The sequence below is a fragment of the Oncorhynchus kisutch genome, linkage group LG10 (genome assembly GCF_002021735.2).
Source record: "Oncorhynchus kisutch isolate 150728-3 linkage group LG10, Okis_V2, whole genome shotgun sequence".
Classification (NCBI taxonomy): domain Eukaryota; kingdom Metazoa; phylum Chordata; class Actinopteri; order Salmoniformes; family Salmonidae; genus Oncorhynchus; species Oncorhynchus kisutch.
This window is the reverse complement of record NC_034183.2, coordinates 10,136,677-10,149,424: the sequence shown is the minus strand read 5'-3', so window position 1 is coordinate 10,149,424 and position 12,748 is coordinate 10,136,677. Positions and strand designations below refer to the sequence as shown.

Below are 12,748 nucleotides of genomic sequence, written 5' to 3'. Positions count from 1 at the left end.
TTTTAGTAGTTTGTAATTCAAACCATTCTGACTCTACAGATGTTTTTGTAAAAAAAAGACCCGGGCCTGGGCACCTTCGGAATCCATCTGTGTCTCACAAACACAGCTCTATCTCAGCCCCCGTTAATCACACAGACTAACTCTTGGTACCACTGGATGCGGAAGACCAAGACAAATCTGATGGTACAACCCATACGTCTATAGCTAAAACACACAATGTTTAAACGGGGGTAGACTTCAACAAAAATAACTGCCTTTGAAATATGGATGGCTGTCCACCAACATTAGGTCATATTTGACCTGTTGGCAACCAGCATCGTTGACCATATTTCTCATTTGAGGAACATAGCAATTCTCCATATTTAACATCATTTGATTGCAACAACTGTTGATGCTGAGAAACGCAACACAAACCGGTGGTGCAAATGCTCTTTTCAAGATGCTCTACCTTGATCACAACAACTTATACAGCAAGACTATACTTTCAGGGATCATTTCTATAGTGCGTTACTTGAGAAATGTGTGTCTAAAGTGGTAGATCTCGCTATCCATGATGACGATTCAAGATATTCCCATTCAGAGCATGAATCTGGTGGTTAGAAATGACTTTGCTCATTTTTCTTCCACCTTTGATGACTGTTCCTTGTTCTTCAATGAACGTGGATGAAGGGAATATGTTCTGAGTGGATGTTAACCATGTACAATAAAAACTACTGAAATGTCTCCCAAATCCTTATCGTTAGTAAAATAAAACCTCTTGAATCAGTCCTGAGACCCCAGCAATAATCTTTTCAGTTCTCTGGCTTTTGTTGATCTCCATGTCCAGCCCAGATATATTGCTTCAAAATGAGGTGTTTTAACATTTTCCTTCCAGGACAACCTTTGACCTTTATACGTAGAAGAACCTTGTACTTTCTAACAATTTTTCTGTAGCTTGTGAGCGTCATAGAGCAAAACATGTTACATGTGCATGTTCGATAGAGTCTCAGCTTTTCATAGATAGCTTTTAGTAGTTTGTAATTCAAACCATTCTGACTCTACAGATGTTTTTGTAAAAAAAAGACCCGGGCCTGGGCACCTTCGGAATCCATCTGTGTCTCACAAACACAGCTCTATCTCAGCCCCCGTTAATCACACAGACTAACTCTTGGTACCACTGGATGCGGAAGACCAATACAAATCTGATGGTACAACCCATACGTCTATAGCTAAAACACACAATGTTTAAACGGGGGTAGACTTCAACAAAAATAACTGCCTTTGAAATATGGATGGCTGTCCACCAACATTAGGTCATATTTGACCTGTTGGCAACCAGCATCGTTGACCATATTTCTCATTTGAGGAACATAGCAATTCTCCATATTTAACATCATTTGATTGCAACAACTGTTGATGCTGAGAAACGCAACACAAACCGGTGGTGCAAATGCTCTTTTCAAGATGCTCTACCTTGATCACAACAACTTATACAGCAAGACTATACTTTCAGGGATCATTTCTATAGTGCGTTACTTGAGAAATGTGTGTCTAAAGTGGTAGATCTCGCTATCCATGATGACGATTCAAGATATTCCCATTCAGAGCATGAATCTGGTGGTTAGAAATGACTTTGCTCATTTTTCTTCCACCTTTGATGACTGTTCCTTGTTCTTCAATGAACGTGGATGAAGGGAATATGTTCTGAGTGGATGTTAACCATGTACAATAAAAACTACTGAAATGTCTCCCAAATCCTTATCGTTAGTAAAATAAAACCTCTTGAATCAGTCCTGAGACCCCAGCAATAATCTTTTCAGTTCTCTGGCTTTTGTTGATCTCCATGTCCAGCCCAGATATATTGCTTCAAAATGAGGTGTTTTAACATTTTCCTTCCAGGACAACCTTTGACCTTTATACGTAGAAGAACCTTGTACTTTCTAACAATTTTTCTGTAGCTTGTGAGCGTCATAGAGCAAAACATGTTACATGTGCATGTTCGATAGAGTCTCAGCTTTTCATAGATAGCTTTTAGTAGTTTGTAATTCAAACCATTCTGACTCTACAGATGTTTTTGTAAAAAAAAGACCCGGGCCTGGGCACCTTCGGAATCCATCTGTGTCTCACAAACACAGCTCTATCTCAGCCCCCGTTAATCACACAGACTAACTCTTGGTACCACTGGATGCGGAAGACCAAGACAAATCTGATGGTACAACCCATACGTCTATAGCTAAAACACACAATGTTTAAACGGGGGTAGACTTCAACAAAAATAACTGCCTTTGAAATATGGATGGCTGTCCACCAACATTAGGTCATATTTGACCTGTTGGCAACCAGCATCGTTGACCATATTTCTCATTTGAGGAACATAGCAATTCTCCATATTTAACATCATTTGATTGCAACAACTGTTGATGCTGAGAAACGCAACACAAACCGGTGGTGCAAATGCTCTTTTCAAGATGCTCTACCTTGATCACAACAACTTATACAGCAAGACTATACTTTCAGGGATCATTTCTATAGTGCGTTACTTGAGAAATGTGTGTCTAAAGTGGTAGATCTCGCTATCCATGATGACGATTCAAGATATTCCCATTCAGAGCATGAATCTGGTGGTTAGAAATGACTTTGCTCATTTTTCTTCCACCTTTGATGACTGTTCCTTGTTCTTCAATGAACGTGGATGAAGGGAATATGTTCTGAGTGGATGTTAACCATGTACAATAAAAACTACTGAAATGTCTCCCAAATCCTTATCGTTAGTAAAATAAAACCTCTTGAATCAGTCCTGAGACCCCAGCAATAATCTTTTCAGTTCTCTGGCTTTTGTTGATCTCCATGTCCAGCCCAGGTATATTGCTTCAAAATGAGGTGTTTTAACATTTTCCTTCCAGGACAACCTTTGACCTTTATACGTAGAAGAACCTTGTACTTTCTAACAATTTTTCTGTAGCTTGTGAGCGTCATAGAGCAAAACATGTTACATGTGCATGTTCGATAGAGTCTCAGCTTTTCATAGATAGCTTTTAGTAGTTTGTAATTCAAACCATTCTGACTCTACAGATGTTTTTGTAAAAAAAAGACCCGGGCCTGGGCACCTTCGGAATCCATCTGTGTCTCACAAACACAGCTCTATCTCAGCCCCCGTTAATCACACAGACTAACTCTTGGTACCACTGGATGCGGAAGACCAAGACAAATCTGATGGTACAACCCATACGTCTATAGCTAAAACACACAATGTTTAAACGGGGGTAGACTTCAACAAAAATAACTGCCTTTGAAATATGGATGGCTGTCCACCAACATTAGGTCATATTTGACCTGTTGGCAACCAGCATCGTTGACCATATTTCTCATTTGAGGAACATAGCAATTCTCCATATTTAACATAATTTGATTGCAACAACTGTTGATGCTGAGAAACGCAACACAAACCGGTGGTGCAAATGCTCTTTTCAAGATGCTCTACCTTGATCACAACAACTTATACAGCAAGACTATACTTTCAGGGATCATTTCTATAGTGCGTTACTTGAGAAATGTGTGTCTAAAGTGGTAGATCTCGCTATCCATGATGACGATTCAAGATATTCCCATTCAGAGCATGAATCTGGTGGTTAGAAATGACTTTGCTCATTTTTCTTCCACCTTTGATGACTGTTCCTTGTTCTTCAATGAACGTGGATGAAGGGAATATGTTCTGAGTGGATGTTAACCATGTACAATAAAAACTACTGAAATGTCTCCCAAATCCTTATCGTTAGTAAAATAAAACCTCTTGAATCAGTCCTGAGACCCCAGCAATAATCTTTTCAGTTCTCTGGCTTTTGTTGATCTCCATGTCCAGCCCAGGTATATTGCTTCAAAATGAGGTGTTTTAACATTTTCCTTCCAGGACAACCTTTGACCTTTATACGTAGAAGAACCTTGTACTTTCTAACAATTTTTCTGTAGCTTGTGAGCGTCATAGAGCAAAACATGTTACATGTGCATGTTCGATAGAGTCTCAGCTTTTCATAGATAGCTTTTAGTAGTTTGTAATTCAAACCATTCTGACTCTACAGATGTTTTTGTAAAAAAAAGACCCGGGCCTGGGCACCTTCGGAATCCATCTGTGTCTCACAAACACAGCTCTATCTCAGCCCCCGTTAATCACACAGACTAACTCTTGGTACCACTGGATGCGGAAGACCAAGACAAATCTGATGGTACAACCCATACGTCTATAGCTAAAACACACAATGTTTAAACGGGGGTAGACTTCAACAAAAATAACTGCCTTTGAAATATGGATGGCTGTCCACCAACATTAGGTCATATTTGACCTGTTGGCAACCAGCATCGTTGACCATATTTCTCATTTGAGGAACATAGCAATTCTCCATATTTAACATCATTTGATTGCAACAACTGTTGATGCTGAGAAACGCAACACAAACCGGTGGTGCAAATGCTCTTTTCAAGATGCTCTACCTTGATCACAACAACTTATACAGCAAGACTATACTTTCAGGGATCATTTCTATAGTGCGTTACTTGAGAAATGTGTGTCTAAAGTGGTAGATCTCGCTATCCATGATGACGATTCAAGATATTCCCATTCAGAGCATGAATCTGGTGGTTAGAAATGACTTTGCTCATTTTTCTTCCACCTTTGATGACTGTTCCTTGTTCTTCAATGAACGTGGATGAAGGGAATATGTTCTGAGTGGATGTTAACCATGTACAATAAAAACTACTGAAATGTCTCCCAAATCCTTATCGTTAGTAAAATAAAACCTCTTGAATCAGTCCTGAGACCCCAGCAATAATCTTTTCAGTTCTCTGGCTTTTGTTGATCTCCATGTCCAGCCCAGATATATTGCTTCAAAATGAGGTGTTTTAACATTTTCCTTCCAGGACAACCTTTGACCTTTATACGTAGAAGAACCTTGTACTTTCTAACAATTTTCTGTAGCTTGTGAGCGTCATAGAGCAAAACATGTTACATGTGCATGTTCGATAGAGTCTCAGCTTTTCATAGATAGCTTTTAGTAGTTTGTAATTCAAACCATTCTGACTCTACAGATGTTTTTGTAAAAAAAAGACCCGGGCCTGGGCACCTTCGGAATCCATCTGTGTCTCACAAACACAGCTCTATCTCAGCCCCCGTTAATCACACAGACTAACTCTTGGTACCACTGGATGCGGAAGACCAAGACAAATCTGATGGTACAACCCATACGTCTATAGCTAAAACACACAATGTTTAAACGGGGGTAGACTTCAACAAAAATAACTGCCTTTGAAATATGGATGGCTGTCCACCAACATTAGGTCATATTTGACCTGTTGGCAACCAGCATCGTTGACCATATTTCTCATTTGAGGAACATAGCAATTCTCCATATTTAACATAATTTGATTGCAACAACTGTTGATGCTGAGAAACGCAACACAAACCGGTGGTGCAAATGCTCTTTTCAAGATGCTCTACCTTGATCACAACAACTTATACAGCAAGACTATACTTTCAGGGATCATTTCTATAGTGCGTTACTTGAGAAATGTGTGTCTAAAGTGGTAGATCTCGCTATCCATGATGACGATTCAAGATATTCCCATTCAGAGCATGAATCTGGTGGTTAGAAATGACTTTGCTCATTTTTCTTCCACCTTTGATGACTGTTCCTTGTTCTTCAATGAACGTGGATGAAGGGAATATGTTCTGAGTGGATGTTAACCATGTACAATAAAAACTACTGAAATGTCTCCCAAATCCTTATCGTTAGTAAAATAAAACCTCTTGAATCAGTCCTGAGACCCCAGCAATAATCTTTTCAGTTCTCTGGCTTTTGTTGATCTCCATGTCCAGCCCAGGTATATTGCTTCAAAATGAGGTGTTTTAACATTTTCCTTCCAGGACAACCTTTGACCTTTATACGTAGAAGAACCTTGTACTTTCTAACAATTTTTCTGTAGCTTGTGAGCGTCATAGAGCAAAACATGTTACATGTGCATGTTCGATAGAGTCTCAGCTTTTCATAGATAGCTTTTAGTAGTTTGTAATTCAAACCATTCTGACTCTACAGATGTTTTTGTAAAAAAAAGACCCGGGCCTGGGCACCTTCGGAATCCATCTGTGTCTCACAAACACAGCTCTATCTCAGCCCCCGTTAATCACACAGACTAACTCTTGGTACCACTGGATGCGGAAGACCAAGACAAATCTGATGGTACAACCCATACGTCTATAGCTAAAACACACAATGTTTAAACGGGGGTAGACTTCAACAAAAATAACTGCCTTTGAAATATGGATGGCTGTCCACCAACATTAGGTCATATTTGACCTGTTGGCAACCAGCATCGTTGACCATATTTCTCATTTGAGGAACATAGCAATTCTCCATATTTAACATAATTTGATTGCAACAACTGTTGATGCTGAGAAACGCAACACAAACCGGTGGTGCAAATGCTCTTTTCAAGATGCTCTACCTTGATCACAACAACTTATACAGCAAGACTATACTTTCAGGGATCATTTCTATAGTGCGTTACTTGAGAAATGTGTGTCTAAAGTGGTAGATCTCGCTATCCATGATGACGATTCAAGATATTCCCATTCAGAGCATGAATCTGGTGGTTAGAAATGACTTTGCTCATTTTTCTTCCACCTTTGATGACTGTTCCTTGTTCTTCAATGAACGTGGATGAAGGGAATATGTTCTGAGTGGATGTTAACCATGTACAATAAAAACTACTGAAATGTCTCCCAAATCCTTATCGTTAGTAAAATAAAACCTCTTGAATCAGTCCTGAGACCCCAGCAATAATCTTTTCAGTTCTCTGGCTTTTGTTGATCTCCATGTCCAGCCCAGGTATATTGCTTCAAAATGAGGTGTTTTAACATTTTCCTTCCAGGACAACCTTTGACCTTTATACGTAGAAGAACCTTGTACTTTCTAACAATTTTTCTGTAGCTTGTGAGCGTCATAGAGCAAAACATGTTACATGTGCATGTTCGATAGAGTCTCAGCTTTTCATAGATAGCTTTTAGTAGTTTGTAATTCAAACCATTCTGACTCTACAGATGTTTTTGTAAAAAAAAGACCCGGGCCTGGGCACCTTCGGAATCCATCTGTGTCTCACAAACACAGCTCTATCTCAGCCCCCGTTAATCACACAGACTAACTCTTGGTACCACTGGATGCGGAAGACCAAGACAAATCTGATGGTACAACCCATACGTCTATAGCTAAAACACACAATGTTTAAACGGGGGTAGACTTCAACAAAAATAACTGCCTTTGAAATATGGATGGCTGTCCACCAACATTAGGTCATATTTGACCTGTTGGCAACCAGCATCGTTGACCATATTTCTCATTTGAGGAACATAGCAATTCTCCATATTTAACATAATTTGATTGCAACAACTGTTGATGCTGAGAAACGCAACACAAACCGGTGGTGCAAATGCTCTTTTCAAGATGCTCTACCTTGATCACAACAACTTATACAGCAAGACTATACTTTCAGGGATCATTTCTATAGTGCGTTACTTGAGAAATGTGTGTCTAAAGTGGTAGATCTCGCTATCCATGATGACGATTCAAGATATTCCCATTCAGAGCATGAATCTGGTGGTTAGAAATGACTTTGCTCATTTTTCTTCCACCTTTGATGACTGTTCCTTGTTCTTCAGTGAACGTGGATGAAGGGAATATGTTCTGAGTGGATGTTAACCATGTACAATAAAAACTACTGAAATGTCTCCCAAATCCTTATCGTTAGTAAAATAAAACCTCTTGAATCAGTCCTGAGACCCCAGCAATAATCTTTTCAGTTCTCTGGCTTTTGTTGATCTCCATGTCCAGCCCAGGTATATTGCTTCAAAATGAGGTGTTTTAACATTTTCCTTCCAGGACAACCTTTGACCTTTATACGTAGAAGAACCTTGTACTTTCTAACAATTTTTCTGTAGCTTGTGAGCGTCATAGAGCAAAACATGTTACATGTGCATGTTCGATAGAGTCTCAGCTTTTCATAGATAGCTTTTAGTAGTTTGTAATTCAAACCATTCTGACTCTACAGATGTTTTTGTAAAAAAAAGACCCGGGCCTGGGCACCTTCGGAATCCATCTGTGTCTCACAAACACAGCTCTATCTCAGCCCCCGTTAATCACACAGACTAACTCTTGGTACCACTGGATGCGGAAGACCAAGACAAATCTGATGGTACAACCCATACGTCTATAGCTAAAACACACAATGTTTAAACGGGGGTAGACTTCAACAAAAATAACTGCCTTTGAAATATGGATGGCTGTCCACCAACATTAGGTCATATTTGACCTGTTGGCAACCAGCATCGTTGACCATATTTCTCATTTGAGGAACATAGCAATTCTCCATATTTAACATAATTTGATTGCAACAACTGTTGATGCTGAGAAACGCAACACAAACCGGTGGTGCAAATGCTCTTTTCAAGATGCTCTACCTTGATCACAACAACTTATACAGCAAGACTATACTTTCAGGGATCATTTCTATAGTGCGTTACTTGAGAAATGTGTGTCTAAAGTGGTAGATCTCGCTATCCATGATGACGATTCAAGATATTCCCATTCAGAGCATGAATCTGGTGGTTAGAAATGACTTTGCTCATTTTTCTTCCACCTTTGATGACTGTTCCTTGTTCTTCAATGAACGTGGATGAAGGGAATATGTTCTGAGTGGATGTTAACCATGTACAATAAAAACTACTGAAATGTCTCCCAAATCCTTATCGTTAGTAAAATAAAACCTCTTGAATCAGTCCTGAGACCCCAGCAATAATCTTTTCAGTTCTCTGGCTTTTGTTGATCTCCATGTCCAGCCCAGGTATATTGCTTCAAAATGAGGTGTTTTAACATTTTCCTTCCAGGACAACCTTTGACCTTTATACGTAGAAGAACCTTGTACTTTCTAACAATTTTTCTGTAGCTTGTGAGCGTCATAGAGCAAAACATGTTACATGTGCATGTTCGATAGAGTCTCAGCTTTTCATAGATAGCTTTTAGTAGTTTGTAATTCAAACCATTCTGACTCTACAGATGTTTTTGTAAAAAAAAGACCCGGGCCTGGGCACCTTCGGAATCCATCTGTGTCTCACAAACACAGCTCTATCTCAGCCCCCGTTAATCACACAGACTAACTCTTGGTACCACTGGATGCGGAAGACCAAGACAAATCTGATGGTACAACCCATACGTCTATAGCTAAAACACACAATGTTTAAACGGGGGTAGACTTCAACAAAAATAACTGCCTTTGAAATATGGATGGCTGTCCACCAACATTAGGTCATATTTGACCTGTTGGCAACCAGCATCGTTGACCATATTTCTCATTTGAGGAACATAGCAATTCTCCATATTTAACATAATTTGATTGCAACAACTGTTGATGCTGAGAAACGCAACACAAACCGGTGGTGCAAATGCTCTTTTCAAGATGCTCTACCTTGATCACAACAACTTAAACAGCAAGACTATACTTTCAGGGATCATTTCTATAGTGCGTTACTTGAGAAATGTGTGTTTAAAGTGGTAGATCTCGCTATCCATGATGACGATTCAAGATATTCCCATTCAGAGCATGAATCTGGTGGTTAGAAATGACTTTGCTCATTTTTCTTCCACCTTTGATGACTGTTCCTTGTTCTTCAATGAACGTGGATGAAGGGAATATGTTCTGAGTGGATGTTAACCATGTACAATAAAAACTACTGAAATGTCTCCCAAATCCTTATCGTTAGTAAAATAAAACCTCTTGAATCAGTCCTGAGACCCCAGCAATAATCTTTTCAGTTCTCTGGCTTTTGTTGATCTCCATGTCCAGCCCAGGTATATTGCTTCAAAATGAGGTGTTTTAACATTTTCCTTCCAGGACAACCTTTGACCTTTATACGTAGAAGAACCTTGTACTTTCTAACAATTGTTCTGTAGCTTGTGAGCGTCATAGAGCAAAACATGTTACATGTGCATGTTCGATAGAGTCTCAGCTTTTCATAGATAGCTTTTAGTAGTTTGTAATTCAAACCATTCTGACTCTACAGATGTTTTTGTAAAAAAAAGACCCGGGCCTGGGCACCTTCGGAATCCATCTGTGTCTCACAAACACAGCTCTATCTCAGCCCCCGTTAATCACACAGACTAACTCTTGGTACCACTGGATGCGGAAGACCAAGACAAATCTGATGGTACAACCCATACGTCTATAGCTAAAACACACAATGTTTAAACGGGGGTAGACTTCAACAAAAATAACTGCCTTTGAAATATGGATGGCTGTCCACCAACATTAGGTCATATTTGACCTGTTGGCAACCAGCATCGTTGACCATATTTCTCATTTGAGGAACATAGCAATTCTCCATATTTAACATAATTTGATTGCAACAACTGTTGATGCTGAGAAACGCAACACAAACCGGTGGTGCAAATGCTCTTTTCAAGATGCTCTACCTTGATCACAACAACTTAAACAGCAAGACTATACTTTCAGGGATCATTTCTATAGTGCGTTACTTGAGAAATGTGTGTTTAAAGTGGTAGATCTCGCTATCCATGATGACGATTCAAGATATTCCCATTCAGAGCATGAATCTGGTGGTTAGAAATGACTTTGCTCATTTTTCTTCCACCTTTGATGACTGTTCCTTGTTCTTCAATGAACGTGGATGAAGGGAATATGTTCTGAGTGGATGTTAACCATGTACAATAAAAACTACTGAAATGTCTCCCAAATCCTTATCGTTAGTAAAATAAAACCTCTTGAATCAGTCCTGAGACCCCAGCAATAATCTTTTCAGTTCTCTGGCTTTTGTTGATCTCCATGTCCAGCCCAGGTATATTGCTTCAAAATGAGGTGTTTTAACATTTTCCTTCCAGGACAACCTTTGACCTTTATACGTAGAAGAACCTTGTACTTTCTAACAATTGTTCTGTAGCTTGTGAGCGTCATAGAGCAAAACATGTTACATGTGCATGTTCGATAGAGTCTCAGCTTTTCATAGATAGCTTTTAGTAGTTTGTAATTCAAACCATTCTGACTCTACAGATGTTTTTGTAAGAAAAAGACCCGGGCCTGGGCACCTTCGGAATCCATCTGTGTCTCACAAACACAGCTCTATCTCAGCCCCCGTTAATCACACAGACTAACTCTTGGTACCACTGGATGCGGAAGACCAAGACAAATCTGATGGTACAACCCATACGTCTATAGCTAAAACACACAATGTTTAAACGGGGGTAGACTTCAACAAAAATAACTGCCTTTGAAATATGGATGGCTGTCCACCAACATTAGGTCATATTTGACCTGTTGGCAACCAGCATCGTTGACCATATTTCTCATTTGAGGAACATAGCAATTCTCCATATTTAACATAATTTGATTGCAACAACTGTTGATGCTGAGAAACGCAACACAAACCGGTGGTGCAAATGCTCTTTTCAAGATGCTCTACCTTGATCACAACAACTTAAACAGCAAGACTATACTTTCAGGGATCATTTCTATAGTGCGTTACTTGAGAAATGTGTGTTTAAAGTGATAGATCTCGCTATCCATGAATACGATTCAAGATATTCCCATTCAGAGCATGAATCTGGTGGTTAGAAATGACTTTGCTCATTTTTCTTCCACCTTTGATGACTGTTCCTTGTTCTTCAATGAACGTGGATGAAGGGAATATGTTCTGAGTGGATGTTAACCATGTACAATAAAAACTACTGAAATGTCTCCCAAATCCTTATCGTTAGTGAAATAAAACCTCTTGAATCAGTCCTGAGACCCCAGCAATAATCTTTTCAGTTCTCTGGCTTTTGTTGATCTCCATGTCCAGCCCAGGTATATTGCTTCAAAATGAGGTGTTTTAACATTTTCCTTCCAGGACAACCTTTGACCTTTATACGTAGAAGAACCTTGTACTTTCTAACAATTGTTCTGTAGCTTGTGAGCGTCATAGAGCAAAACATGTTACATGTGCATGTTCGATAGAGTCTCAGCTTTTCATAGATAGCTTTTAGTAGTTTGTAATTCAAACCATTCTGACTCTACAGATGTTTTTGTAAAAAAAAGACCCGGGCCTGGGCACCTTCGGAATCCATCTGTGTCTCACAAACACAGCTCTATCTCAGCCCCCGTTAATCACACAGACTAACTCTTGGTACCACTGGATGCGGAAGACCAAGACAAATCTGATGGTACAACCCATACGTCTATAGCTAAAACACACAATGTTTAAACGGGGGTAGACTTCAACAAAAATAACTGCCTTTGAAATATGGATGGCTGTCCACCAACATTAGGTCATATTTGACCTGTTGGCAACCAGCATCGTTGACCATATTTCTCATTTGAGGAACATAGCAATTCTCCATATTTAACATAATTTGATTGCAACAACTGTTGATGCTGAGAAACGCAACACAAACCGGTGGTGCAAATGCTCTTTTCAAGATGCTCTACCTTGATCACAACAACTTAAACAGCAAGACTATACTTTCAGGGATCATTTCTATAGTGCGTTACTTGAGAAATGTGTGTTTAAAGTGGTAGATCTCGCTATCCATGATGACGATTCAAGATATTCCCATTCAGAGCATGAATCTGGTGGTTAGAAATGACTTTGCTCATTTTTCTTCCACCTTTGATGACTGTTCCTTGTTCTTCAATGAACGTGGATGAAGGGAATATGTTCTGAGTGGATGTTAACCATGTA

At 39.4% G+C, this 12,748-nt stretch overlaps 13 non-coding genes across 13 annotated transcripts; all 13 read left to right on the top strand.

Moving 5' to 3' along the window:
• Window positions 1–472: 472 nt before the first annotated feature.
• On the top strand, window positions 473–688 carry LOC116376093 (small nucleolar RNA U3). The gene has a single exon (XR_004211488.1). It is a non-coding gene; the product is annotated as a small nucleolar RNA U3 (small nucleolar RNA).
• A 788-nt stretch (window positions 689–1,476) lies between these two features.
• LOC116376092 (small nucleolar RNA U3) lies at window positions 1,477–1,692 on the top strand. The gene has a single exon (XR_004211487.1). It is a non-coding gene; the product is annotated as a small nucleolar RNA U3 (small nucleolar RNA).
• Window positions 1,693–2,480: 788 nt separating this feature from the next.
• LOC116376091 (small nucleolar RNA U3) lies at window positions 2,481–2,696 on the top strand. The gene has a single exon (XR_004211486.1). It is a non-coding gene; the product is annotated as a small nucleolar RNA U3 (small nucleolar RNA).
• A 788-nt stretch (window positions 2,697–3,484) lies between these two features.
• LOC116376090 (small nucleolar RNA U3) lies at window positions 3,485–3,700 on the top strand. Its single transcript, XR_004211485.1, has one exon. It is a non-coding gene; the product is annotated as a small nucleolar RNA U3 (small nucleolar RNA).
• Window positions 3,701–4,488: 788 nt separating this feature from the next.
• LOC116376089 (small nucleolar RNA U3) lies at window positions 4,489–4,704 on the top strand. The gene has a single exon (XR_004211484.1). It is a non-coding gene; the product is annotated as a small nucleolar RNA U3 (small nucleolar RNA).
• Window positions 4,705–5,491: 787 nt separating this feature from the next.
• On the top strand, window positions 5,492–5,707 carry LOC116376088 (small nucleolar RNA U3). Its single transcript, XR_004211483.1, has one exon. It is a non-coding gene; the product is annotated as a small nucleolar RNA U3 (small nucleolar RNA).
• Window positions 5,708–6,495: 788 nt separating this feature from the next.
• LOC116376087 (small nucleolar RNA U3) lies at window positions 6,496–6,711 on the top strand. Its single transcript, XR_004211482.1, has one exon. It is a non-coding gene; the product is annotated as a small nucleolar RNA U3 (small nucleolar RNA).
• A 788-nt stretch (window positions 6,712–7,499) lies between these two features.
• On the top strand, window positions 7,500–7,715 carry LOC116375966 (small nucleolar RNA U3). The gene has a single exon (XR_004211369.1). It is a non-coding gene; the product is annotated as a small nucleolar RNA U3 (small nucleolar RNA).
• A 788-nt stretch (window positions 7,716–8,503) lies between these two features.
• LOC116376085 (small nucleolar RNA U3) lies at window positions 8,504–8,719 on the top strand. Its single transcript, XR_004211480.1, has one exon. It is a non-coding gene; the product is annotated as a small nucleolar RNA U3 (small nucleolar RNA).
• A 788-nt stretch (window positions 8,720–9,507) lies between these two features.
• Window positions 9,508–9,723, top strand: LOC116375972 (small nucleolar RNA U3). Its single transcript, XR_004211375.1, has one exon. It is a non-coding gene; the product is annotated as a small nucleolar RNA U3 (small nucleolar RNA).
• A 788-nt stretch (window positions 9,724–10,511) lies between these two features.
• Window positions 10,512–10,727, top strand: LOC116375971 (small nucleolar RNA U3). Its single transcript, XR_004211374.1, has one exon. It is a non-coding gene; the product is annotated as a small nucleolar RNA U3 (small nucleolar RNA).
• A 788-nt stretch (window positions 10,728–11,515) lies between these two features.
• Window positions 11,516–11,731, top strand: LOC116375986 (small nucleolar RNA U3). Its single transcript, XR_004211389.1, has one exon. It is a non-coding gene; the product is annotated as a small nucleolar RNA U3 (small nucleolar RNA).
• Window positions 11,732–12,519: 788 nt separating this feature from the next.
• On the top strand, window positions 12,520–12,735 carry LOC116375970 (small nucleolar RNA U3). Its single transcript, XR_004211373.1, has one exon. It is a non-coding gene; the product is annotated as a small nucleolar RNA U3 (small nucleolar RNA).
• The last annotated feature ends 13 nt before the right edge of the window (window positions 12,736–12,748 follow it).